A 26,475-nucleotide genomic window follows, 5' to 3' on the forward strand; every position below is an offset into this window, starting at 1 on the left:
CTTACATCAACCATCTTAATAAGAGTTCTACCACGTCAAGACGTATCTTTTGATTTGCCGATGATACTGTGGTTTTATTTAAAGGGAATAAGTGGGATGACGTGAAATCGTTAGCAGAAGAAGGAATGAGCCAAATCACGTATTGACTGGAAAATAGTTTACTTACTGACAATACCGCTAAGACGTTCTTCAATATCTCCAAGAGAAATAACGGACGGATAATTTACTCACCCAATACACCTACAATTATACAATATCCTTGTAACCGGAATAACAATCTTATTGCAAATTTAAAAATATGGGTTGCACTTATTGCAAATTTAAAAATATGAGTTGCACTCCGGGAATGCCGGAAGAAGTGAAAACTTTAATATCACGAAAAACAAAATTATTTCACACGAATGGCTTTATTTAACAGTATAAAAGTACTAGCACTTATGTGGTTAAATACAATGTTCATTTAATGCGCTATCGTTCACAAAAATGACAATTTATATTACATAAAAACACTATACTATTACAATGATTATACATTAAAAAGTATATCTCTCAGAAAAATAAACTTTCACCCATAATTTCAACGACTGTCTTACGAATTTTCGATCAGGTCACGTGTCCTGACGCGAGTTTAACATTTTATACCCCTCCCAATAAAAGTGCTCAACGCCGCTAAAGAAGTTTTCACTTTAAAAAATGTTGTTACAATCAAACCAAACAGGGCTAGTAATAACATTAATACACAAATTAAATTTGAAAAACAAAATTTTATGAACGATGTGGGACTCGAACCCACGACCTCCGGCTTTCCGCGCCGGTGCTCTAACCAACTGAGCTAACCGTTCGAGTGACATATCGTCATAAAATCTTGTATGCCTTGTTTAACTCTCAGGTTGTGGCTTCATCTACAGGATCTACTTTATAGTTGATAACCTGCTCAACCCCAATATTTGCATAAAAGGAAATTGACTTGAGATGTCGCTATTGTAAATCTAAACAATATGTTATGTTTTGAAAGTGATAACCCTCACTTCTAGGATTAATACACAAATAAAATTAGAAAAACATAATTTTATGAACGATACGGGACCCGAAATAACGACCTCCGGCGTTCCGTGCCGGTGCTGTAACCAACTGGGCTAACCGTTCGAGTGACATATCGTCATAAAATCTTGTACAAATTGTTCAGAATAACATAAATATTTGATTTGGCGGTCATTCAGACGAAACATCTTCAGTATCAAGAATTCTGTTCTGAAGATGCCCTATTGCCTATTTGAACAATGCCGAGTGGAGGTACTTGTACACATCCGATATTATTCCCGAAAATTTACGAACTTTATTGCTCTCAACTCTAATGAACCGGCCTGTTTCAATTACGTTCGAGCATGAGTGATAGCTATTTCCTGAAAAGTTATTCCGTTAATTCTCTTTGACGACGATTGAATCACTAGCGTCCGCGTCGCGTCGTCAATAATTGACGGCAATAATTGAATACAAAATAATACCATTTACACTGCTGTACCATATAGGTTCATTGTCATTCCGAAGATAATTAAAATATTGCCCCTGATTGACTGATCGTTTAGATCTACAGTCAAGTATTATCTATCAGTACCGATTAGCAATGGAATGAATCGATACTTCACGCTTGTTTACGTTTAGGAAAGTATTCCTATACTTGAACAAGCAATCCGGCTTGTGGTGTGTGTGTGTGCGTTTGTGTTTTTTTTTTCAGTATGTCAAAATGTGCACAAGATAAAATAAGTGTTAGTAATTCATGCTTATGTTTTAATTTGAAGAACGTTTTCTGTATCTTTGTATTTTAATACTATTAGCCATGATTTTAAAGATTTTGAAGTGTATTTGTTTATTTTGATAATATTTTTATTATTATTATTTATTAAAGTAATCGTATGCCGAATTAAATTCATATTGTGACTGAGCAAAGCCTGTTTTAGTAATTGGGGTACGAAATGTGGTAAATCTATTATAATCATAAGAGTTTATATTGATTTTTACATGAAATCGTGCAATTATTCTATAAATATATTGCTGACAGACACTGAGAAGTTTACTCTCTTCATGTAATTTGTTGGTTGGGTACCTGTACTGCTTATTGAAAATTGTTTTTAATAGAGTTCTGTGCGCTCGTTTTAACTGAAACATAAACGTTTTGCCAGCTCCACCCCACGCACAAATGCAATAGGTCGTGATTGGTACACAGAGAGATTTGTACACCATCATAGTTGTCTCGACTGGGGCCACGTCCCTTAGATTTCTAAGTAATGAAATGAGGCGTTTTATTTAATTTTTGTATTATAGGACCGTCCAAGTTAGGTGTTCGTCTAGCGTAACACCAAGGTATTTTATGGTTTCCTCTTTGGACTACATAATAAGAGATGGGACAGCCTGAAGTAAAAATTGAAATTTAGTTTAGTATGAAACGTGCAGTGATTTGAAATGAGTTTGACATAGTAGTTATTACAGTATGGCGATTGGCGACGAAGTATAATCCGGCTAAGTTTTAAACTGAACAGTTGCTTGAAACGTAGTGGATTTCGGCTATATGCGTTTTTTACTAGATTATAGCCGTCATCTGTCAATCTATCAATGAATGCACGTTTCATACAATCGAGTGAATCGCTTCTTTCTTAGAGAGTTTCGCTAGGCTGGTGTACGGAAGCAAAAGGTATCCCTTTCCGGGATAAAGCAGTAGACATAAACACATTTTTGTGCTGCAGAAACTGCCCTAATAACTATATAACAAATGTTAGCTTAATTAAAATAATAACAAATAAAATAACTGAATCGTATATTTCCCCCAGATTATTTTATCTCGCTGAAACACTGTCTGAGTCAGCCCACTGCGGTTAACATAACGCGATATAAATTACAATCCTATTTTGACACGTAAAACAATAAACAATTATATGTATTTTAAGCAAAGTAAGGTTTTATTATCAACCGATTTTAAAAAATATTTTAGGTAGGTTTTAAAAACTTAGAAAACCGTCGTTGATAAAATGCGTAGATAGAAGATGAACAATAGATGGGTCACTAAAATAATAATAATAATATTGTGACAGAGATACACAAATTAGATTGGTATTGAGAGTGAGCGAGATACACGACAATATCTATTATCCCTTCCGCGTATGCGCATTTTTTGTTTGGACCCAGTACATCGGCTCCCAACAAACAATGGTTGCCATGGTGATTTCAGTTATTATTAAATATGGGACGTTGTTGTCTATTACGTTCTACAAATCGTCCAGAACGAAAACATGAACATAACAAACGTTTTTCTTTATGACAATAAGGGACGAGACGAGCAGGACGTTCAGCTGATGGTAATTGATACGTCATGCACATTACAATGCAATGCCGCACAGGATTATTGAAATACCCAAAAATTAAGAGTGGCACTACAATTGCGCTCGTCACCTTGAGACATAAGATGCTAAGTCTCATTTGCCCAGTAATTTCACTAGCTACGGCGCCCTTCAGACCGAAACACAATGGTTACACATTACTGCTTCACGGCAGAAATAGGCACCGTTGTGGTACCCATAATCTAGCCGGCATCCTGTGCAAAGGAGCCTCCCACTGGTAAACGTAACATGTCACAGACTATTGCAATCTCATTTACATACGCTGACAGCGAATCTAGTGTCCATCCTCTATCGACGATAAAATGAGTATTAATTCTTTAAAAAGATAGAAGGTATCTAAAAAGTTTTTGATCCCTTCGGGCGCGCGCCTTTCCACGTAAGTTTCCCAATATTTAACTACTAGAGCTGGGTAGGTTGTCAACTGTAAAGTAGATTTTTTTTTTATGGAATAGGAGGACAAACGAGCGTACCTCGTTGTTAAGTGTTCACCGCCTCCCACACTCTCTTGCAACACCAGAGGAATCACAGGAGCGTTGCCGGCCTTTAAGGAAGGTGTACGCGCTTTTTTTGAAGGTACCCATGTCGTGTCGTCCCGGAAACACCACACAAGGAAGTTCATTCCACAGCTTTGTAGTACGTGGCAGAAAGCTCCTTGTAAACCGCACTGTAGATTCTGTAGAATGCGCCACGACTGTAAAGTTAAACAAACATAACGATATTTTTGGTACACGCGTGATTCGTTTCGCTTAGCGGTCAAAGCGTTGGAGGCGTAATCTCGTTATCATTATATTTATTTCGATTTGTATAAGAGGGGCAAACGGGAAAGAGGCTCATTTGATGGGGAGTGTTTAGGCAACCGCTTATAGACATTCGCAAAACCAGAAGTCAAGAGATGCGTTGCCGGCCTTTAAGGTGAGAGTGTGCTTTTCCTAAAAGGGATAAACAGGCATTTATTTTCTCAAAATTCATTCCTTGAAGCACTGGAGTCGTAATCTACAGACTGGCTTTTTGGTACATAAATAAATATTTGGTAATTCAATACCAGTAGTGAGGAAAATCACTTAAAAATAACCAACTGTTATCAAGAATATTGTGGCATTGAAACGCGTATTCGCTAGTGAAACGTTATTTACCGCATGGCTACAATCAGAATACTGCTGTAACTTTATATCGTTACATAAGTTAATAAACTGAAGCAACAACCTTCTCCAAATGTCACGAGGGGCTGCTGAAAACCAGTGGATTGTTGGTGGCTCAAGCACTAAGACAACTGTAAAGTACTGAGTCAGCTCCTTTTAGCAAAAAATTACGCGCCGCACAGCGTTTTTACTTATTTTTTACCGACTTCAAAAAGAGGAGGAGTATTTTTACCGACTTCAAAAAAGGAGGAGTATTTTTACCGACTTCAAAAAATGAGGAGTATTGTAATGTCCGAAAATTGAATGTTGTTGAAATTGTTTTTTTTTTTTTTTTATTTTCAAAATACCCGAGCATTATGTACAATGTCCAATTATTCTCTTAGTCCATAACATTTTTACTGTTCACAGCGTTACGCAATGATATTTAGAGCACTAAGTTACTTCAAGTACAAGTAGCTTGTCTATATGATAGCATAGTTGCTCACACTTGACCTTATAACTTGAGATCAAATGTGAAACAGTTAATCTCGAACATGTCCCTTTGATTCCATTCCAGCTATAAATTGGAATTCCTCTTTAAAAATAAAGTCAATTTTAAAATTAATGCTATTTTGAGAAGTTAATACAGGGATTAAAGTATGAAATTGCCAATTTGTACTGAAAAAATTTAAATTTGTTTCTTCTTAGCACTCGTCTCTCCAAACGCAACATTGATATTGCAAGCTCTATTACCAAAATCGAAATCCGAAGTTTCGGTGCGAAACGAAAGAACAACAAACTTCGAATTAAATCCTATTACCAAAGAACTTCGGCTCCGAATAGTGCGGACGGATTTCCTTTCAGAACCATAGACATAATTATAAAAAGTGAAGTTGTAGTTACGATCATAATAATGTCAAATAACGAAAAAGTAAATGTCAAGTGAATTTGGAAATAATTAACACGAAAGGCAAAATATCTAATCGCGAAATTCGTATCGATCTTCGGATCCGAAACACTTTCGTAATAGGAAAATGTACGATCCGTCAACCGAATTTTCGTATTTAAAAATAATAATGGTAATCCTGTGTCTGCAGCGTTAGTTCCGCGTCGAAACTCATATTCAAAAATCACTCGGATTTATGAAGTATCCATCTTTCATGTCTAAGTTGAATAAAAAAATAAAACTGAAAGTCGATAATCGAATGTTGCACATATTTTCAAACAAAAAAAAAAACGAAAAAAATTTCACTCAAAAATCTTAAACAATATTACAATAAAACGGCAATTTCATAATTTAAACCCTATTATTTGTGTACTGTGGACCCCGTCGGACATAAGGTAAATTCCTACTTTAAGAAACATGGTGAAAGAATTTGGAATTCCCTTCTATAATTACCAACATTATTACGTCTATTATCTTTGAAAAAACTTAATTGTAGCAAGAAATATATATTTTTTATCATATTTTATATAATTCATACAGAAAGACCAACAGCGTACAATAAAAGTCTAATAGTGACAAAAAGCCAATTAAAGATCCTCACGGATAGCAAGCAATTACTAGTTTAAAATATTTACGAACACGTAAGTTAATATTGTCAATTTTTGTATAAATAACTCTGGTTAATTCGATAAATTTTTGAGACAGCTTTAACCGAATCAGCGTTACATATCCGATTGACAGATCAGTCAAATACATAAAAAAAATTACATAAACATTAAGGAACTGGCAATATAGCGAAGTTAGGAGATGTAACTTTATGAAAGCATCTCGAAGCTTCTTACAGCATTAGGAACTTATCCCATTTGCTTTGATTCTCGGTTACCTTTTGGGTTTTCACTTATACATATTATATGTGATATAAAGCTTAAGTTATATTGCAATCCTGCTGGTGAACCTATAAGGGTTGTTACACATAACACCAATCTGAATTAATTGGCACATCTGGTAATTAGGCCGTCTAGTGTTTATTTATTTAATTAAAACATCACAAAATCCACAGAACTTAAATTAGGTTATAATAATACTATTTTGTTGAACTTACTTCTTATAATAAGACGTGGTATTTGTGCGTGTATGTGAATGTGTGTGTGCGTATGTGTGTTTGTGAATTACTCTTAATTTAACCTTCCTTTAGATTTTTATTAACACTCCTTATAAAGCAGCCGTTACTGTTATTAAAAAGTTCAGTACAGTTGAATTCCAGAAGCGAAAGGGAGAGGCAGGCAGGGAGAAAAAGCAGAGGGAGGGAAAGTTAATGGTTCCAAAGATTAAAAATTACTAGTAGTCATATACAACGAGAAAGCGTGGCTGAGGAGTGTTCCCAAACTTAATAAAAATGCAGTTAAATTTAAGATGAAAAATGCGCTGTTGAATAGCATTGAATAACTCTCACTGAATGTTGTTGAATGTTATTCAGCAATGCTATATGCTAATTTAGTATATAGATTTGGTAATTTTTTTCTTTTGTCTAATATTAATAATTGTAATAATGTTTAGTTGTAAGTTCTAATAGTTTAGATTAAAGTAAGTAGTAGTTAAGTATGTACATATAATTAAATGTTTTTTAAGCGCATTAACTTGCCAACAAACTGTTAAAGTTTGGCAAGATATATTAATAAGTTAAAAGTGTACTTATTGAATTTAAAATAAAATATTATTATAGTTGCATGGAGTGCGACAAATTACCGAATTTTCATAATAATTAGTGTGACTTGGAATAGAGACGTGTGTCTAGTGCGAACTGACGGCACTCGTAATTGTATGAATAGTTCAGTGAGCTCTGTACTGTCGATCCTACCATGAACTATGTTATGAAGAAAAGGTGTTGATTTCTTGGCTTGCTTACAACAGTAACCATTGGGTGTAGCAGAAAAATTTCTCAATCGGTCACTCTTGTCAAAGTAGTCGTGGTTGCTAAGATGATACGACATTAGTCGCCGTTGGTCGCCTTAGTTTTGGGTCGCACTGCCTCCCTCGCGATGCTCTTCCACTTTTGTCGGTTTGTAACATTGCGGGAGCACTCCACCAAAGTAGTCTGGGTCACTGCTTTGATCAGATCCGTCCATCGCGGGGGTGAGCTTTTTCTCGCTCTTTTCCCCTCCAGCTGGCCCTGCACTATCAACCGCTCAATCGATCCTTCATTTCTGGAGATGTGACCAAAAAACTTCAGAATTCGTAGTTGCACAGTCGACGATAACCTTTCTTTTACCTTCAGTTCTTTTAAGATGGAATTGTTGGTTCGAAGAGCCGTTCCAGGGATTTTCAGCAGTTGCCCCAACACAATATCTCTAAGGCATCAAATTTACGGCGGTCTAGCAGTCTAGGAGACCAGGTTTCAGCCCCGTAGAGGAAGATTGGAAACACAAGGCACCTCATAAGTCGAACCTTGGTGGTTTTGGTGATCCTTCTGTCCTTCCAGATCTTCTTGAGCAGAAAAATAGAAGAAAAGAAAACATAATATTATATAGAGAGAGTGTAGTTGGAGAGTGATGTGAAGAATAGAAAGTAATTACAGTCAATGAAAAGAAAATGTTCAGGCTTGAGGTACAAAGGTTGGAAGAAAGGTTAACAGAATAGATTGGCTGCACAAATACTTAGAATTTGTATGGAAAATTAAGGGAATTAAAAGATCATTTCTGGAATACTATTTCAGGTCAAGTATTAATATACGGTTTATGTTATCTAAGATTATAGAATCCAACTTTTATGTCATGCATCAACCGATCCAGACACTGCATTTCGATATGTCATAAAGGCATAAAAGGCATTTATTTTCTCAAAATTGATTCCTTTAGAATTCTTATTGATGTCATTTCTAATATATATACTACTACCGCTTCGGAAATAAATGGCGCTCTGAGAGAGAAGAAGCGGCTCAAGAAACTCTCCCGGCACTCTTCAGTTTCAAATCCATTTAACACATAATTAGCTACTGAGAAGCTTAGATGTTAAAAAAGAAGTCGGTTACAAAAATACAGGCGAAGCTAATATAAAGCGTATAAAAAAAAGAAAAAGCGTATATTTTTTCAGGGTTCATAATAATTATCCATCACATGAATAAATACAGTAAATTCACTTATATTCAAACTCGTTCATAAAATTTTGTTTTCAAATTTTATTTGTGTATTAATCCTAGAAATTAGGGTTATCACTTTAAAAACATAACAATTTCTATAGTGTTTAAGTTAATTTAATTTGGTTCCGTTATTGAACACTCACTCATAAAATATTTCCTTACGCTAGATACTAAATTCCTCCGGTAATAAATCTCGAGACTGCATATTCCAAAACTCAACTACGACTAGTTAGATCTACAGTGCCTACCTTGCTAGAAAACGAATACACGCTCCTGATGTGAAGTTACCCTTATGAGGGCAAAAAACTTGTAGATGCTAACTGACAACACATTTGCTGAAATCCGACTTAGTTTGCCTTGACTGAATTTAATACTTTTGACGATGACAAAAACTTCCTCGCACTGTGAGAGCGGTTATTGTCTGTTTGTGTGTACTACAGTGATCTATATACAAATGTGGCCCAAAATTCAACGATAACAGATAGAAAATTTATTGAAGTAGACGTTACTTTGCGGAAATCCATAATTATACAAATGATTTAAGTTTTCTTTAGTGTTAATTCCGCCAATATTTGTTTATTAAAATCTGACTATATACTATCTGACCTAGTCAGTCTCGTGCCAGATTTTGGCGAGACAACACGACCTGAGGATGCCCCGTGTAGAGGCGAAACACGTGTCGAATTGTTTAAAAACAAATATTGGCGGAATTAACACTAAAGAAAACTTAAATCATTTGTATGATAACAGATAGTATATATATATATATATATATATATATATATACTGTTTTTCCGTGGCGTGTGAAAGTCATGAACAGTTAAAATTTTCTGAAATTACAAGACAAAAAAGACTTTTTAATATTTTTGCGAGGGTTGTCATCAACATGTCCACACCCTGGTACCAGCTCATCATTGAATTTTGGAACAATTTAGTAAAAACAGAGTAATTAAAAATATCATAAACGAATGATCTAATTACCCATCCCTACTCTCTGGTATGACATAAAACATGAACATGTCTCGCCAGCAATCCGATGAAGTACTCTCGAATCGAATTTTTGAAAATCGAACTCAAATAAAAATGAATAGTCATCGGTAACTGGTAAGTTGAAAAAGCCGTCCACTTGAGTCGGCCATGAGCCAAGCGGCCTATTCAAGTGCCATCACTGTATTAAAACGTCCCTTTTATGTCTATACATTCGTTCTCTTTGGTTTGTAGATTTCAATATTAATTCGGGTCTCAATTAAAAAGATTATAACGAAGACGAGTTATAATGCTTAATAAGATCAGTATGCTCACAATTTGTGAAGACGCTCAAGTGCCAGAATGAAAAATATGAAAGGAGAATGACTAACACAGTATGGAGCTTGGGCCCCATACAAATATTTTTGTGCCTCGATAACTCTTAGATTAAAATAATTCTATTTTCATTCACAAAAATATTTTTCTGGTTGGAATCCCAGATACAGAGAAAGACAACAAAAGGCATTTATTTTCTCAAAATTGATTCCTTTAGAATTCTTTTTGCGGTCATTTCTAATATACTTGATACTACTACCGCTTCGGAAACAAATGGCTTTTCAATAAAAATATACAATATTGTACAGTTCTATCGATATAAAATAAACATAATCTAGGCCCACGCTGTCCGATTACTTATATATTCAGCTGTGGAGAAATAGGATTTACGACAGAGCCATTTTTTTTATAAAACATTTAAATTTATTAATAGATACCTAATGCCTGAACAGTGGCCTTTGGTAGTGGGACTTTATAATAAAAGTGTATACATTTACCCATAAAGCTATTATGTATCTTATGAAGCCTACTAGAATTATTTACAAGCAATCACTTATTTCTAGTGTTATAAATCAATTTTAAAAAATGTTGGTTAAAGAAGGTTAGGTTGGTAAGAAGTTAGCGCTCGTTTGTACGAACATAACTGCCTGAGGTCAAGTTTAAGATTTTTAAGTAAAAATGTCGTCACTTTAACTTAAAAATCTTAACATCAGAAAGACCGTCGCCTAATGCTAAATGATGCGCTCTGTCTACTAAAATGCATCGTCGCCCAGTTCTTAAACAGAGATAATTTTGAGCGGCTTCGCAAATAGATATTTTGAGTCATTATTTTATTATAAGCTAATTTAAAAACAATAATTTTGATTTTGGTTTTAACCTTCCGAAATCGGCAGTGCCTCAAGGCTGTATATTTTTCAGATACACCAAAGCAGAGAGTGCCGTACGGCACACTATTCCCTCACCAAGTTCTGACCTTTTCTTGTTTATAAGATGGTTTATTTTGCATGGTCTTATAGCTTGATTCAATAGCTTTTCACTCAAATCATCCTAATTATAAGCAATCTTTTAATACACGTAAAATAATACGTATTGACAGAACGCTGCGTGAGCGAAAAAATCACGCCGATCTGAGGCGATCAGTTTCGCGGAACGGAAAGGTTTAGACTAATAATTAAATTAAAATCGAACAAAGAAATACAAAGTTACAGGCATTTAAACTCTTGGAGTAAGAGTCTTCTGTCCCTAACTCGCAAAACAAAAAACTGTATCGATCTATTATGGCAAAACTAAGGTATGACGTCACATTTTATAATGGCTATCTCTGTCTAATAACAAATATTAAAATCCTCATAACTTTTTTGATATTAGAAAGATTGAATTAGTTTTTACATTATTTAATATTTTATTAAATCAAGTATAAAATATGAATATCAATTAATAAACATTTTGACTTACTTTCAAACCGAAACACAGTAATGCGTGCAAATTACTGCATCAATGGTATGTTGTGGCATTTATCAAACTACCCACAATCGTAGACAGATAAAAAATTACAGACGGTGGAATATTTCACTCTGAATTTTAATTCAGAGTTATTCCTAACTGCAAGTCTGATACGATTTAGCATAGGTGGACTGTGCTGTCACAAGGTAGTAGTTGTAAGTAGGTAGACGTTGCTTAGTAATTAGATAATACCACAGAACAGGTAAAAGAGATCCCTTTTACCTATTCTGTGCTTAATACGTAAGTAGCCATTCTCTGTGCTATTTTTTCTCTCCCGATTTTTCAAACGTTTACTTATGGACGACCTTAAATTCACGATTCCTAAGATTCACGAATCATGGTAAATATTTCGATAAATATTGCTGATAGAGTTCTTATTTATACAAGTCATAAGTGGCTTTTAAGTTGATATGACGTCCCCTGATGTAGTACAAGTCCACATTAGGCGTATTATTTGTCATTGGCGAATAGCTGGAGCTATTTCCATAATGAGAAGATCACTTTAATGGAGAGGGGGATTTCTAACTTTTATAGAGTACGTCTCTCTCCGAAGTATTCACTTTTTCATAACCACTGTGGTGGTCCAAAGTAAGCTACATAATACGAGTATAAAGATGCACTTGGCTGACACCTCACGCGGGTTTTTTGTACGAGTGTGGCACGAATCTCGTATTTTTATTTACCAGCGGGAGGCACCTTCGCACAGGCTAGATAATGGGTACCACAAGGGCGCAATTTCTGCCGTAAAGCAGTAAAATTACCTGATTTGATTTAACATTGTGTTTTTACAGTGGGGGTACTTCTTAGCACCGGATGCCGGCTAGATTATGGGTGCCACAACGGCGCCTATTTCTGCCGTGAATCAGTAATGTGTAAACAATTACTGTGTTTCAGTCTAAAGGTCGCCGTAGCTAGTGAAATTACTGGGCAAATGAAACATAACAGCTTATGTCGCAAGTTGACGAGCGCAGTTGTAGTGCCCCTCAGAATTTTTGGGATTTTCAAGAACAGGATTCTTGAAGCGGCACTGCCCATTACAATAATGGGCAGAGAGTATCAATTACCATCAGCTGAAGGTCCTGCTCGTCTCTTACCTTATTGTCATAAAAAAAATTATAAAACATATTGACAACCCTGGGTCTGACACGACCCTACTTTCTCAGGCACTTGTACAGGAAGTAAACAGCACAATGATAATAACATGGACATGACTACAGATTTTCGATTCATCTTCTGCAATAACAGTCTTCTATTTTAGCTGTTCTACTTCATGCTGGTTTTCCGTGCGAGTGTGGCATGAACCTCATAAATTATAATTACAAGCTTTTAGTCAACTTTTGCGACACCCCTAGACGACCTAGCGCGACCCTATTGTTTTCTCAGGGGCTCATCATCAGCCGCAAGACATCCACTACTTGACAAAAGCCTCCCACAGAGATCTCCACGACGATCGGTCCTGCGTTGCCCTCATCCAACTTATTCCAGCGATCTTGACCAGATCAATGGTCTATCTTGTGGGGGGCCTAACAACACTGCTACTAATACTGGTTCCCGAATGGGATGGCCGGGGGGATTTCTTTAGGCCATTATGCTGACATTATTATGTTATTTTTCACTTGCATTGTGGTTTCATAAACTCACACATTTTTAATCTCGGGAAAAAACACAAAGTAAAACATTCCATTAAGTTATGATGAGGTAAAACATAATATTTTAATTTAAAACGCTCTTATCTCTACAATTATCACAGTATTTAACTAAATGTTACACCAGCGCGTAACTCGACCCAATTAAAACGGAGATTAGCTTCCTGTTTGTAATTACTTATTTAATCGCGAACTCTTGATTTGATGCAGAATTTGATTCAGGCGACCATGAGTTCTCAGCGAATATTTTTTTCGGGAAGCAATGATACCACAACTTAGAAATCTCTCATCTAGAATCGTACGCCGATCAGCAGGTTAACTATTGTTGAAATGGATACAGATAATACAATATTATCTTAAGTAAAAAATATTTACAAAGTTATTATTGAAGTCCTACTTTAGCGCGCGTGATGCTCGCGTCACTGTAAAACAAAAGAAACAGGTTGAAGTTGGTTCCTAAAATTTTCTGACGTTTGCGAAATTCGTTTTTTTTTTTTTTGGTTTCTTCTTCCATTATTAGAATTGGCAAATGGTTCAAGCCCGTACAGCCGTATTCGTTATTTCATAATTAATTGTCAAAGCCAAGTAGAATAGGAGGAGCTATAAATAATTTTAATGATTTTAGCTTTGTTAGGCCTAAGAAGTATAACTTCTTGCGTGCATACATAAGTACACACACACTTTTAATTTAATTTATTTAAGTACATAAAAGTTTACAAGAAGAAAATCTAAGTCTAATCTAAAGCTAGCATCAGAAAACCACACGGGTTTGTAGTATATGCTAACAAAGAGTTAAAACTAGGTACGTTAACTACAGAACATTAGTGCCAGTTAAAAATATTGTGTATCTTATATCTTTACGAGCTATCTGAATCTCGGAAACGGCGCCACCGCTTTTCATAAAATTTATTATGTACAGGGGATTTCGGGGGCGACACTACTAGGTTTCAATTTAAAAAGAAAATATTTTGATCCGTATTTTAATGAGAAACAGCTACAATAACATTAGAATACAAAGGTAAATTTCGCCACTATATACAAGACTGTAATAGCTCAGATGGGACATTGGGTGATCTGGAAAGCAGAAGACCAAGGTTCGAATCCAGATATCCTATTAGTTTTTTTCTGTTCAAGTTGTGTACATTCTTAAAAATCCGAGCAAGGCTCGGTCGTCCGGATATTAAGTATTATATATGACTTAAAAAGTATGATTTCAGTTTTTTCTTAATATTACGAGGATTAATATTCAAATTCAAATTCAAATTCAAATATTTTTATTCAAAATAGGATTTAAATCACTTATTGAACGTCAAAATCTACAACCCATTCAAAAGAGACTGCCTCAGACCTGAGAAGAATGGGCGCAAGAAACTCAGCGGGCTTTTTTTTAATATAAAATATGGATTACAATGTAATATCGTACAATAAACATTTATAATTAAAGAGCCTGAGGGTGTTCGCTTTATTCCCAGTCCGTGGTGTCATTAAGAAAATCGTTTATGCTATAATAACCTTTCCCACACTAACGTTTTTTAACAATTCTTTTAAATTTCGTAACACATTTGTTTTGTACATTTTCTGGGATCATATTGTAGAAGCATATACATCGCCCAACAAAAGACTTACTAACTCGACCCAGCCGAGTAGTAGGCATAACAAGTTTATGCTTGTTCCTCGTGTTAACATTATGAATGTCACAGTTTCTAGAAAATTCCTCAATGTGCTTATGAACATACAAAACATTATCAAAAATGTATTGAGAAGCAACAGTCAAAATGTTTATTTCTTTATATTTTTCTCTTAATGATTCTTTAGTATTATAACCTAGGTCAGGTTATAATACGGTCCCATACACCAATGGGTAATTCATTGATTAGATGAGTTATAAGTGGGCTGCATTTTAGAATATCTTCAAAGTGACTGTAAATTTACCAATATATGTCAATAAAAGCCCATGTTTTTTAAAATATGATTTATTTTTTGTTAAATAATCACACTATTCGTAGTTTGTGCTAGTAAAAAAATATTTTATACTTTTTAGATTGGTTTTCTATAAAAGTATGTTATTTAGATTTTTTTAATTATTATATATTTTTGTTTTTATAGTCTTAAAATTATGATAATGTCATTGTTGTAATGAATAATCGATTTATGTATTAGAAGCACGTGTCAGTCTTCGACACAAAGACATTAACGGATATAGGACATAAATAAAATACTGAAGATCCTGGTTAGAAAATTGATATCAATCCTTGACCAGTATTCAAAGTTTCAACTTTATGAATAAGTCGACAAAAACGCTCATCGATCTGCCACATACAAACAGACATACATACCAAGCTTTTTTTTATGAAAATAAGTGACGAGACGTGCAGGACGTTCAGCTGATGGTAATTGATACGCCCTGCCCATTACAATGCAGTGCCGCTCAGGATTCTTGAAAAACCCAAAAATTCTGAGCGGCACTACAACTGCGCTCGTCACCTTGAGGCATAAGTTGTCAAGTCTCATTTGCCCAGTAATTTCACTAGCTACGGCGCCCTTCAGACCGAAACACAGTAATGCTTACACATTACTGCTTCACGGTAGAAATAGGCACCGTTGTGGTATCCATAATCTAGTCGGCATCCGGTGCAAAGGAGCCTCCCACTGGTGAAAACGCTAACCAAGCTAATAAAATTGGGTGGTGTTTAAATTATATAATGAAGTCATCGGCCCTTGATAAGAGTACAGTTATGATTCAATCCGTGATTTAAATGCGTGAAAATCATGTCCAAAGATTGAAAAAAACTCGCTGTGTTTGTTGCGCCCGTTCTCAGGTTTGAGTAATATATGTCGGAGAATTAGAATATAAAAGTAATATGGCCTGTATGATTATATTCTACTCTGTGTATTGGGCTGAACTGATGGCGAACGTCATCTTGCAAAGTGTGTTTGAAGGTGTCACTGTGTACGTCACTGTCGGTGACGTGATTGAAGTTAGTTATTATTGTCCATCAGTAGAGCGCTCATTGAGAAGTCGCAGTCGTCTTCAAGCTAGCGCCCGCGCTGGTTGTGCACACTGATCGACTTAAAATAACATGGTGGATTCCAACACGGTGACGCCCGATTTTAAATCCAAATAAATCTCCGAGGAATTTTTGAAGGCAGATTCAGGCTGTGATCTATAAATCCTACTAAGACTTTGCTCAGACTTTACATATATAAATCTTAGCTGAGTGTTAGCTTAGCGTAATCTTTGATTTCGTTTTTATAGTAATTTGACAGCTGTTATTATGCTGAACTTATGCTATGAAGGCCCAATGCACATATCAAGTTCCCGTTTTATCACATTCAGCCTTACATAAGTAAAGCCTGAGCATAGTCTAAGTACGCTCTATATATTTGAACATATGAGTTTAAATAATTCGAACTTAATTGGATGAAGTGATGGTTTGTTATAAATACAATCTTCGTCGCAATAAAAATATTCAATGAAAATATGGTCGTGTTTGCACGAGAATCACAAGCTGCCGGAAATTGAAGAATTATTATAGTTCTTAGATCATTTATACGTCTAGAGCCTCTTGCTGTTAGACAACCGATGAAAACAGTTCAGATTTATTACTTTAGTGTGCGTGCAAGCTACGACTTACACCCGATTTGTAATTATTAAAGTAGGCGTTACTTTGCGGAAATCCATAATAATTATACAAATGATTTAAGTTTTCTTTAGTGTTAATTCCGCCAATATTTGTTTTTAAACAATTCGACACGTGTTGTCTCGCCAAATTGCCAGATTATTAAATCATATTTTGTATAATCCCGATTTGTATGTCACTTCGTGTTAGTGTGAGTGTATTCCTCAAAATAGAAGTCAACTCAATACAGTAATATAAACCTTAATTTTTTTCGACGTTTTCACAGCTTTCACGTGAATGTACTGAATAAAACTGGAGCACTATTACCAAAATCGAAGTACGAAGTTTCGGTTGACGGATCGTATTACGAAAGTGTTTCGGATCCGTAGATCGCAGCGAAGTTCGCGATTAGACATTTTGTCGTTTACCTTATTCCAAAATTCACTTGACATTTAATTTTTATAGTTTTGTCTATGATTCCGAAACGAAATCCATCCGCACTATTCGGATCCGAAGTACTTTGGTAAAAGGATTTAATTCGAAGTTCGTCATTCGTTCGTTTCGGACCGAAACTTCGGCTTTCTATTTTAGTAATAGACCTCCTGTATCGTCAAGGATGTGTAGTGACACAAGTGCTAAACTAAATATAAAAAAGCGGCCAAGTGTGAGTCGGACTCGCCCATGAAGGGTTCCGTAGCAGCAACTAATATAATATAAAAGTTCTTTTAAAATAATAATAATATTTGAGTTGACTGAATGAAAGGTAAATTGCGGTTTACGATTTATGACGTATTAAAAAAACACCTACTTACTAGATCTCGTTCAAACTAATTTTCGGTGAAAGTTTGAATAGTACTATACATCATGATGTATTTTTTTAGTTTCATCACTCTCTTATTTTAGAAGTTATACGGGGTCCCCCACTTTGGCAGTGTCTCTCGCGCAAACTATTCAGTTTACCAGTGGGAGACTCCTCTGCACAGGATGCCGGCTAGATTATGGGTACCACAACGGCGTCATGTCTGCCGTGAAGCAGTAATGTCTAAGCATTACTGTGTTTCGGACCGAAGGGCACCATAGCTAGTGAAAATACTGGGCAATTGAGATTTAACATCTTATGTCTCAAGGTGACGAGCGCAATTGTAGTGCCGTTCAGGATTTTTGGGGTTTTTCGAGAATCCTGAGCGGCACTGCATTGTAATGGGCAAGGTGTATCAATTACCATCAGCTGAACGTCTTGCTCGACTCGTCTCTTATTTTCATAAAAAAAAAGTTTAGAAAAAAAAGATATAATTAGAAACCTCAATATCATTTTTGAAGACCTATCCACGTATGGGTTTGATGAAAAAAATATTTTGAGTTTCAGTTCTAAGTATGCGGAACCCCCAAAGTTTATTGTCTTTTTTTTGTGTGAAAATCTTAATGCGGTTTACAGAATGCATCTACTTACCAAGATTCAACAATATAGTTGTTATAGTTTCGGAAAAAATCTATAGGGGTGGCGATTTTTGCCATTTGGCTACGGAACCCTAATATGAATCAAAATTTGTCGAAGATGCAGCATTGGAACCCGCGCTGTTACCAAATAAGCCAACCATCACTTATCATTTGCTCAACTCTCGAGTGGTGGCGCCATCTTCAGTATGTATTTTACAGTTCTCTCCCTCAACCCTAACAATAGTGTACCTTTATTAAGAAATTTACTCGAACTTTTAAAACCTAATAGTTATGAATTGTAAAGAACCTGTAAAAAGCGCCAAAAATCGAGAATTAAAAATAATTAAAAATATTGGTAAAAATTAAACTTGTATAATGAATCAAAGAAATGGAGGAGATCACTTAATTATAAAAAATTAAACATATCTATCTATGCACGAATAAATAATTTAAAATTTGAATTTTCACAATAATAAACATTGTTCAAGCCAATACGTCATTTAACTATATATACTACCAGCTGACCCAACAGACTTAATATAAAAATATGCTCCCTGTTGTTATAATGAAATTGTTTCACAGCAGAACTGTCAAACCGTGCGTCAATAAATTATCTCATAGACAATATGTCCAAACAAAACAAATATTTGAAAATAAAAATAATTATGGGTCCCAAATCGAAATAAAAACTATCTCTCAAGTTGGACTAAACTGCACTGCATGAAGTAATCCCCATTAAAATCCGTTCATTAGTTTAGGAGTCCATCGCGGACAAAGAAGGTGACATGTAATTTATATATATTAAGATTATAAGCGGGCATTAGATAAAGAATAACAATTTACAGCTTAAATAAAAAACTACTACAAAAGATAACGTGGCTTTTTACAAAAGAGCGTCTATTTTAATTATGAATAAGTAGCTGAAACAAACAACAATTAGTGGTGACTATCCTAGCAGAAAGGAGGATATTTTTACAATTCCTATCTGTGCATTTAACTCTGGGAAAAGCACAATTAACGACGGACTATAAACTTTTCATCACGAAATACTTTAAAAGGACTTATTTTATGTGATAGTAAATAGCGGGAATAGAATGCAGTTACCACTTAGGGATTTTATGTCTTGAAATATTAACCATATTTGAAGGGGAAATAAACGAGAAAAAATATAATTTAATAACTAAGTAGAAGATTTATTTTTACCAGTAGGAGGCTCCTTTGCACAGGATGCCGGGTAGATTATTGGTAATGTGTAAACATTATTGTGTGGGCGCCGTAGTTAGTGAAATTACTGGGCAAATGAGACTTAACATCTTATGTCTAAAGGTGACGGGCGAAATCGTAGTGCCGTTTAGAATTTTTGGGGTTTTTCAAGAATCCTGAGCGGCACTGCATTGGGGAGGATGTATCAATTACCATCAGCTGAACGACCTGTCGTCCCTTATTTTCATTGAAAAAAAAAAGAAAGAATAGTACAATTCAATTGATTTATTGTTTACTATCTGTTATTTACCAGTGTCGGTAACCGTATTGTTGATGTTCCCATGCTGCCACATACATATACAGTGTGGCGCTATTAAATGAATACACGGGTAGAGAGTATAGTAAATAAATAAAAAAATAAAAATACATAACTCAGTTAGATAAATCAATTTTCCATAACACATTCTGTAAGTACACAACTGGAGTCCGTACAAAAGAAATTCTTGCGTATTTTAAACTATCGTATGAATTGTGGTAGGGCTTACTACAATGAACTTTTAAAAATATACAATTTACTTTAACTTAGCCAAAGCCGTCACTTGATAGACTGTGTAAGAAAAATATGTGTGGAATGGTCATTTTTAGATTTAAGTTTTCTATTTTATTGTTTTATTGGACCTTTGTACGTAGCAGTAAGTATTGTTTTCAAAAGGTTGTAAATAAAGGGATTGAGAAAAATTCCCAAATAACAGATGTTTAGTTAAGATATTTTAGAAAGCGTGGGAACGTAAGTATAGTTTTGTCTCGTGGCAAAAATGTACATTACAAGTACTGAGAGTGTAAGAACGAAGTATGACTGATGCGGGGGTGAGAACCCAGGTAAGTAAGATATAATTGTATGGGACTCAAGCGGGCAGTTCCTACTTAACTTCGATGTACGACAGACCTCTGTCCTTTAACTCTGTCAATTTTTTCTAATAAATATACTCACTTTAAATTAACCGCTCCGTGATTCCTTAATTATAACATCTTAATAAACATTTAGTATCTTATCCAATAAATTCCGATACTACATATGTGTGAATGAACTAGCTTGGCCTGAACTTCTCGAGCTTTTGCCATTCAATGTTCCTGCCAGGTCTTTACGCACACACAGAACTTTCAACCTACCGACTCCTAGAACCAATATTGGGTTTCGCGCGCCTCTTCACAGAATGTGTTCATCATTGGATTCTCGCATTAGTGTCGACCCGTTTTAGCACTCCTCTACTGCTTCATTTAAGACTTAGTTAAAACAACAATTACTGTCCTTACCTTAAACCTTGTATTTTTATTTATTATTATATCCCTGTCTGTGTCTTGATTTATATAATATTGTGTATTCGCCTAAATATTCTATTGTTTACTTATCTTAACGTTCTGGTGTCATGTCTGTAAAATTGTATTCTTTTGTGTTCTTAGTGACACTATTCTAGGATATATCCAATATTGTATTTGTATATTTTATTTAACTTAATTTTGTACTATAGTGATGTATCTGTTTGTTTCCCTAATAAATAAATAAAGTAATCTAGTAGCCGCGAGATAGCGTAGGCACTGACACTTCTTCCACGCCACGCCATAGCCGTCAGAATTCGTAGGTGAATAGCGCCCACGTAAGAGTACAGGCACTTACACTTCATCCACGTTGCAGCGTAGCCGTCAGAAATGAGGCAGGTGAATAGCGCCCTCGTAAGAGCGTAGGCACTGACACTTCTTGTACGCCGCGCCGTAGCCGTCAGAACTCGTAGGTGAATAGCGCCCACGTAAGAGTACAGGCACTTACACTTCATCCACGTTGCAGCGTAGCCGTCAGAACTCGTAGGTGAATAGCGCCCACGTAAGAGCGTAGGCACTGACACTTCTTGTACGCCGCGCCGTAGCCGTCAGAACTCGTAAGTCAATAGCGCCCACGTAAGAGCGTAGGCACTGACACTTCTTGTACGCCGCGCCGTAGCCGTCAGAACTCGTGGGTGAATAGCGCGCACGTAAGAGCGTAGGCACTGACACTTCTTTCACGCCGCGCCGTAGCCGTCAGAACTCGTAGGTGAATAGAACCCACGTAAGAACGTAGGCACTGACACTTCTCGAACGCCGCGCCGTAACCGTCAGAACTCGTAGGTGAATAGCGCCTACGTAAGGGTGATTAAAATTTTGTTTTCTAAATATATAATATCTTTGTTTGAAAATTTGAAAATTTCATTTCTTTAAATGTTAGAAATATTTTTTATGATTACGGTTAAGAAGCTCTAACCGTGAGTTCATTTAATGTCGCCATTGTAGAGCCACGTTGTATACAAAACAATCTTATATCTCTCATCGTTAAGACAGCGTTCGTAAGAAACATTTTCGTTCAACTGTTTTTTTCCCGACTTTCTTTGCAAATCCGACTATTACGAAAAACTCTTTTCATTTCTGTGTTAATATGATAATAATTATATAATATAATGCCTATAACACTCATAATTAATGAGGATTGGTAACAAAATTTTCAAAATCATCAGTAGATCCAGAGATTACCCCCAATAACCTCACAAACTTTAATTCTTTATCTTAGTATATATCTTAGATCATTTATACGTCTAGATAGACAGCTATGAAAACGTCGAAAATAAATGAGTTTACAACTAACCTCTATTTTGAGCAATGCACGCACACTGACACAAAGTGTCACACAAATCGTGAGTGTAAGACGTAGCTTGTCACGCACACTAAACTAATATTTCTGGCCTGTTTTTATCGGTTGTCTAACAGCAAGAGACTCTATCGCGACGTATAATTATAATCTAAGATATCTCCTATTTTCTCGCTTCAATATTTTTACATATATAGGCAGGAGATGTGTGGGGATGAGTAAGCGAAGACATCTTACTTAAAAACATTTTACACAGCAAAACATTCGAGCTACCTAATGAGGCTACCTTTTAATGAACAGATAAGATTATTGTGACTGATGATCCTAATGGATTAACTAGGATTAATAATTTATACGTGTTTAGATAATTCTAAACACGTATAAATTAATCTGATAACATGCAACAGTGCACAAATTTTATCTGTTTACTCTTTTACATAACACACAAATCCGTTCTGTAACACAATTTTTTTTTTTTAAATATTGACTATCTTGCAATCTGCCTAATCACTTGGCATTTGGCTAGAGGTTACACAGTTCAAATTAGTCTTGGAATGGTATTAGTCCAGTGACCAATCCATTTTTTTTAATGCCAATATCTTATACAATATTGAGGTCTTGAGGGGCTTTTCTTTTTAGTCTGTTGAAACAACTTTTACTCATCAAATTGCAGGCGAGTGCGTTTGGGTGGGCTTTAATACGTTTTGCATAACACTTGAGTTTATTAAGAATCTCCTGTTTGACCATTGGTACTTTCAGGTCGCGGTGAAGTTGGATGTTGGTGATATACCAAGGTGAATTTGTTACGATCCGCAGCATTTTAGACTGAAAGCGTTGGAGTATTTCCAGGTTTGAATTTGATGCAGTTCCCCACAACTCAATTCCGTAGGACCACATAGGCTTTAAGATACTTTTATATAGGAGTAATTTATTACAGAGAGACAATTTTGAGTGCCGTGACATTAGCCAGTACATCTTTCTGAGTTGTATGCCAAGTGCTTTTCTTTTATTGAAAATATGTTTTCTCCATGTCAGTCTTCTGTCCATGAGTATACCCAAAATTTTGAACACATTGAAACTTTGTTTTCATTCACAGAATAGGGTATTTATATTTAAAAAGTGACTCAATTCGATGCTAAGGAGATAATAAACAACAAATAAAAAAGTATATGTATAATATATTCTATTCAATCGAGTGCCATAAAAATGCGATTTGTTCCTGTTTCGCCCTGAGTTTTCGTCCCACATTCCTGTTTCGGGTCACTTCATTAAATGTTATTTTAGTACAGCCACAAATGTGAATTACAACAATATTCTAAATATATATAATATCTTACCCGAGACTAGACCACGGCATGAAAGGATTTCATAAACCTATTACAGGATATTATGTTCCTGCAGATTGCCGCACAGCTATCTCAGGTTGTCTTAAACGTAGAACAATAAATCTTGGCAAACATATCATGAACGGACCAAGTACAGAGTAAAATTATCTTGATCCCGAAGTCTATCCAAGGATTTTAAGCATAAATAAAATTGTATAATCATCATAAAATAATGAATATTTATTTATTAATAATCAAAAATAAGATTAATTAAAATATTTTCTACGCTGTCCGTACAAAACATGTTGTAAAACACATAAATTATTACACGAGACGAATAAAGAACGAAAAGTAGGACTAAACAAGAATAAAATAATAAATTATTCTTATTTTCGGGACGAAATAGAAAAAAGAATTTTTTGTCTGGGACGAAACTTTGCGGGGCAAAACAGGAAAAAATAAAAATGCATTTAAATATTGCATTTTAAATTTTCTCTAATTATCGCTAAATCGTAATTTGACAAAAACGCGGGACACGCCATTTTAATATATAATTTCAACGAGTTGAAATAGATCTTTATTATAGCCTAGCTGTGGTTAATGACCATGCCTATTAAGCTAGAGGTCCCGGGTTCGAATCCCGGTAGGTGCAAACATTTATAATATGAATACATATTCATTCATGTTTGTTTCCGACTCGTGGATGTTTATATGTATGTTTAAGTAAGTATATTGTATTAAATGTTTAAGTAAGTATAATGTCATAACCATAATGTTAACACCAGGAACAGACATAAACTGATGATGCCTACTACTCGGCTAAGTCGAGTTAGTAAGTCTTTTGTGGGGCGATGTATATGCTTTTACAACAAGATCCCAGAAAATGTTCAAAACAAAACTATTACGTTATTCAAAAGAATTGTTAAAAAACGTTTGTGTGATAAAGGTTACTATAACATGAATGATTTTCTTAATGATACCACAGATTGGGAATGGAGTGACCGCCCTCAAGCTATTAAATAATAAGTTTAATTGTACAATATTAGTTTGTAAACATATTTATTCGATGGAAATAAAAAGCCCGCTGAGTTTGTTGCGCCCATTCTTCTCAGGTCTGAGGCAGTCATTTTGGAATGGGTGGTAGTTTTTTTTACTTTCAATAAGTGATGTCACATCCTATTTTGAATAAAAATATTTGAATTTGAATACAATAAGCGGGCACGGGGTACCTACGTACTTAATATAATTAAAACAATGTTTGAAGGAACAGCACTTGCCTTGATTAACAAATTTGTAATAATTTTGGTGAAACTTATTAAATTTAAATGCATTTTGTAATTTATAAAATAATTGAAAAAAAAAAATATTGAAGTAGGCGTTACTTTGCGGAAATCCATAATTATCCAAATATTTTGAGTTTTTTTAGTGTTAATTCCGCCAATATTTGTCTTTTAAACAATTCGACACGTGTTAAAATCTGGCACGAGACTTTCAAGTCTTGCATATCTTTTAGGTCGCATCGTTCATAAAATTTTGTTTTCAAATTTTATTTGTATATTAATTCCAGAAGTGAGGTTTATAAGTTTAAAACATAACAAATTGTTAAGATTTACAAGAGCGACATCTCAAGTCAATTTCCTAATATGCAGATATTGGGGTTGAGCAGGTTATCAACTGTAAAGTAGACCTGTAGATGAAGCCACAACCTGAGTGTTGAACAAATCATACAAGATTTTATAACGATTGGTAAGAGCGCTTGTACGGAACGCGAGAGGTCGTGGGTTCGAGTCCCGCATCGTTCATAAAATTTTGTTTTCAAATTTTATTTTTGTAATATTTATTTATTTATTTATTTATTTATTTATTTATTGGAAAACAAACAGCTTAAGTTATATACACATTGTAACACATAATTTATATTACACAAGCCAATAAAGTTTCCACTTAAATATAAACAAAGTAGGAGTGAATATAATACAAAATATAACGATTTTATATACAATTAAACATAAGGCGAAAAAAGTACACAAAAATACAAATGAAACAAAATTTATCGGTTGGACATATTTTAAGGATGTTTAAGATATTCTTTAATTTTTTAGTAAAAGTTGGATAGCTGCTATGAAAAATGTCTAAGTGACTATAATTATTATTATAAGTGTTGCATGCTCTTATAATAAAACAATTGCTAGTATAATTAGTTCTACGAACAGGGATAAAGAATGTATCTATAGAACGTGTATAATGTTTTGGACAGTTAAGTTTAATGTTACTTAAAATACGATTGGAATCAATTAAGTCATGTAATATTTTGAAAAGGAAAACTTGATCTCTGTATTCTCTACGCTGTTGTAAAGATAGGTAATTAAATTTAGGAGTATTACAATTTTGAAACTTATAATTTAATCTTTTAATAAATTTATTTTGTACACTTTCTATAGCATCTATATATTTTGTATAACGTGGGTTCCAAGCAGTCGAGGCATATTCTAAATATGGTCTGACATAAGCATTATATAAAAGATTAAAAGTATGAATATTTTTGAAGTCATTTCCCTGTCTGAATATAAAACCAATCATTTTATAAGCTTTTGCTGTCATATTGTCTATATGATTTTCAAATAAGAGAGCCGAATCTAGCGTTACCCCAAGGTCTTTTATTTCTGACACCCTTTTAAGGGGTTTATTGTTTATTTTATATTTGAAGAAAATTGGCATTTTTTTCCTCGAAAATGTTATCATACAGCATTTGTCAACATTGAGGTATAAGTCATTAGCGGAACAATAGTTTCCTAACTCAATTAAATCGCTTTGTAGGTCAACACAGTCCTGATTTCTTTTATTATTTTAAATATTTTGGTGTCATCCGCATAAAGTAAAATATTAGAATTTTGAAAAGATTGCAAAACATCATTAATAAATATGTTAAATAACAATGGGCCAAGGTGAGAGCCCTGAGGAACGCCCGATGTAACAGGGACAAAACTAGAAATAAATCCTTTAACGCTTTGTAGGTCAACACAGTCCTGTTTTTCTTTTATTATTTTAAATATTTTGGTGTCATCCGCATAAAGTAAAATATTAGAATTTTGAAAAGATTGCAAAACATCATTAATAAATATGTTAAATAACAATGGGCCAAGGTGAGAGCCCTGAGGAACGCCCGATGTAAC

General features: G+C 34.7%; 1 protein-coding gene and 1 non-coding gene across 3 annotated transcripts in view; both read right to left on the minus strand.

Annotated features, from left to right (window-relative positions):
- The window catches only part of LOC126977939 (probable beta-hexosaminidase fdl), a 174,348-nt gene that overhangs the window by 128,839 nt on the left and 19,034 nt on the right, over positions 1–26,475 (minus strand). The window lies entirely within an intron of this gene.
- Trnas-gga (transfer RNA serine (anticodon GGA)) lies at positions 769–842 on the minus strand. The gene has a single exon. It is a non-coding gene; the product is annotated as a tRNA-Ser (tRNA).

Source organism: Leptidea sinapis, chromosome 46 (genome assembly GCF_905404315.1).
Source record: "Leptidea sinapis chromosome 46, ilLepSina1.1, whole genome shotgun sequence".
Taxonomy (NCBI): domain Eukaryota; kingdom Metazoa; phylum Arthropoda; class Insecta; order Lepidoptera; family Pieridae; genus Leptidea; species Leptidea sinapis.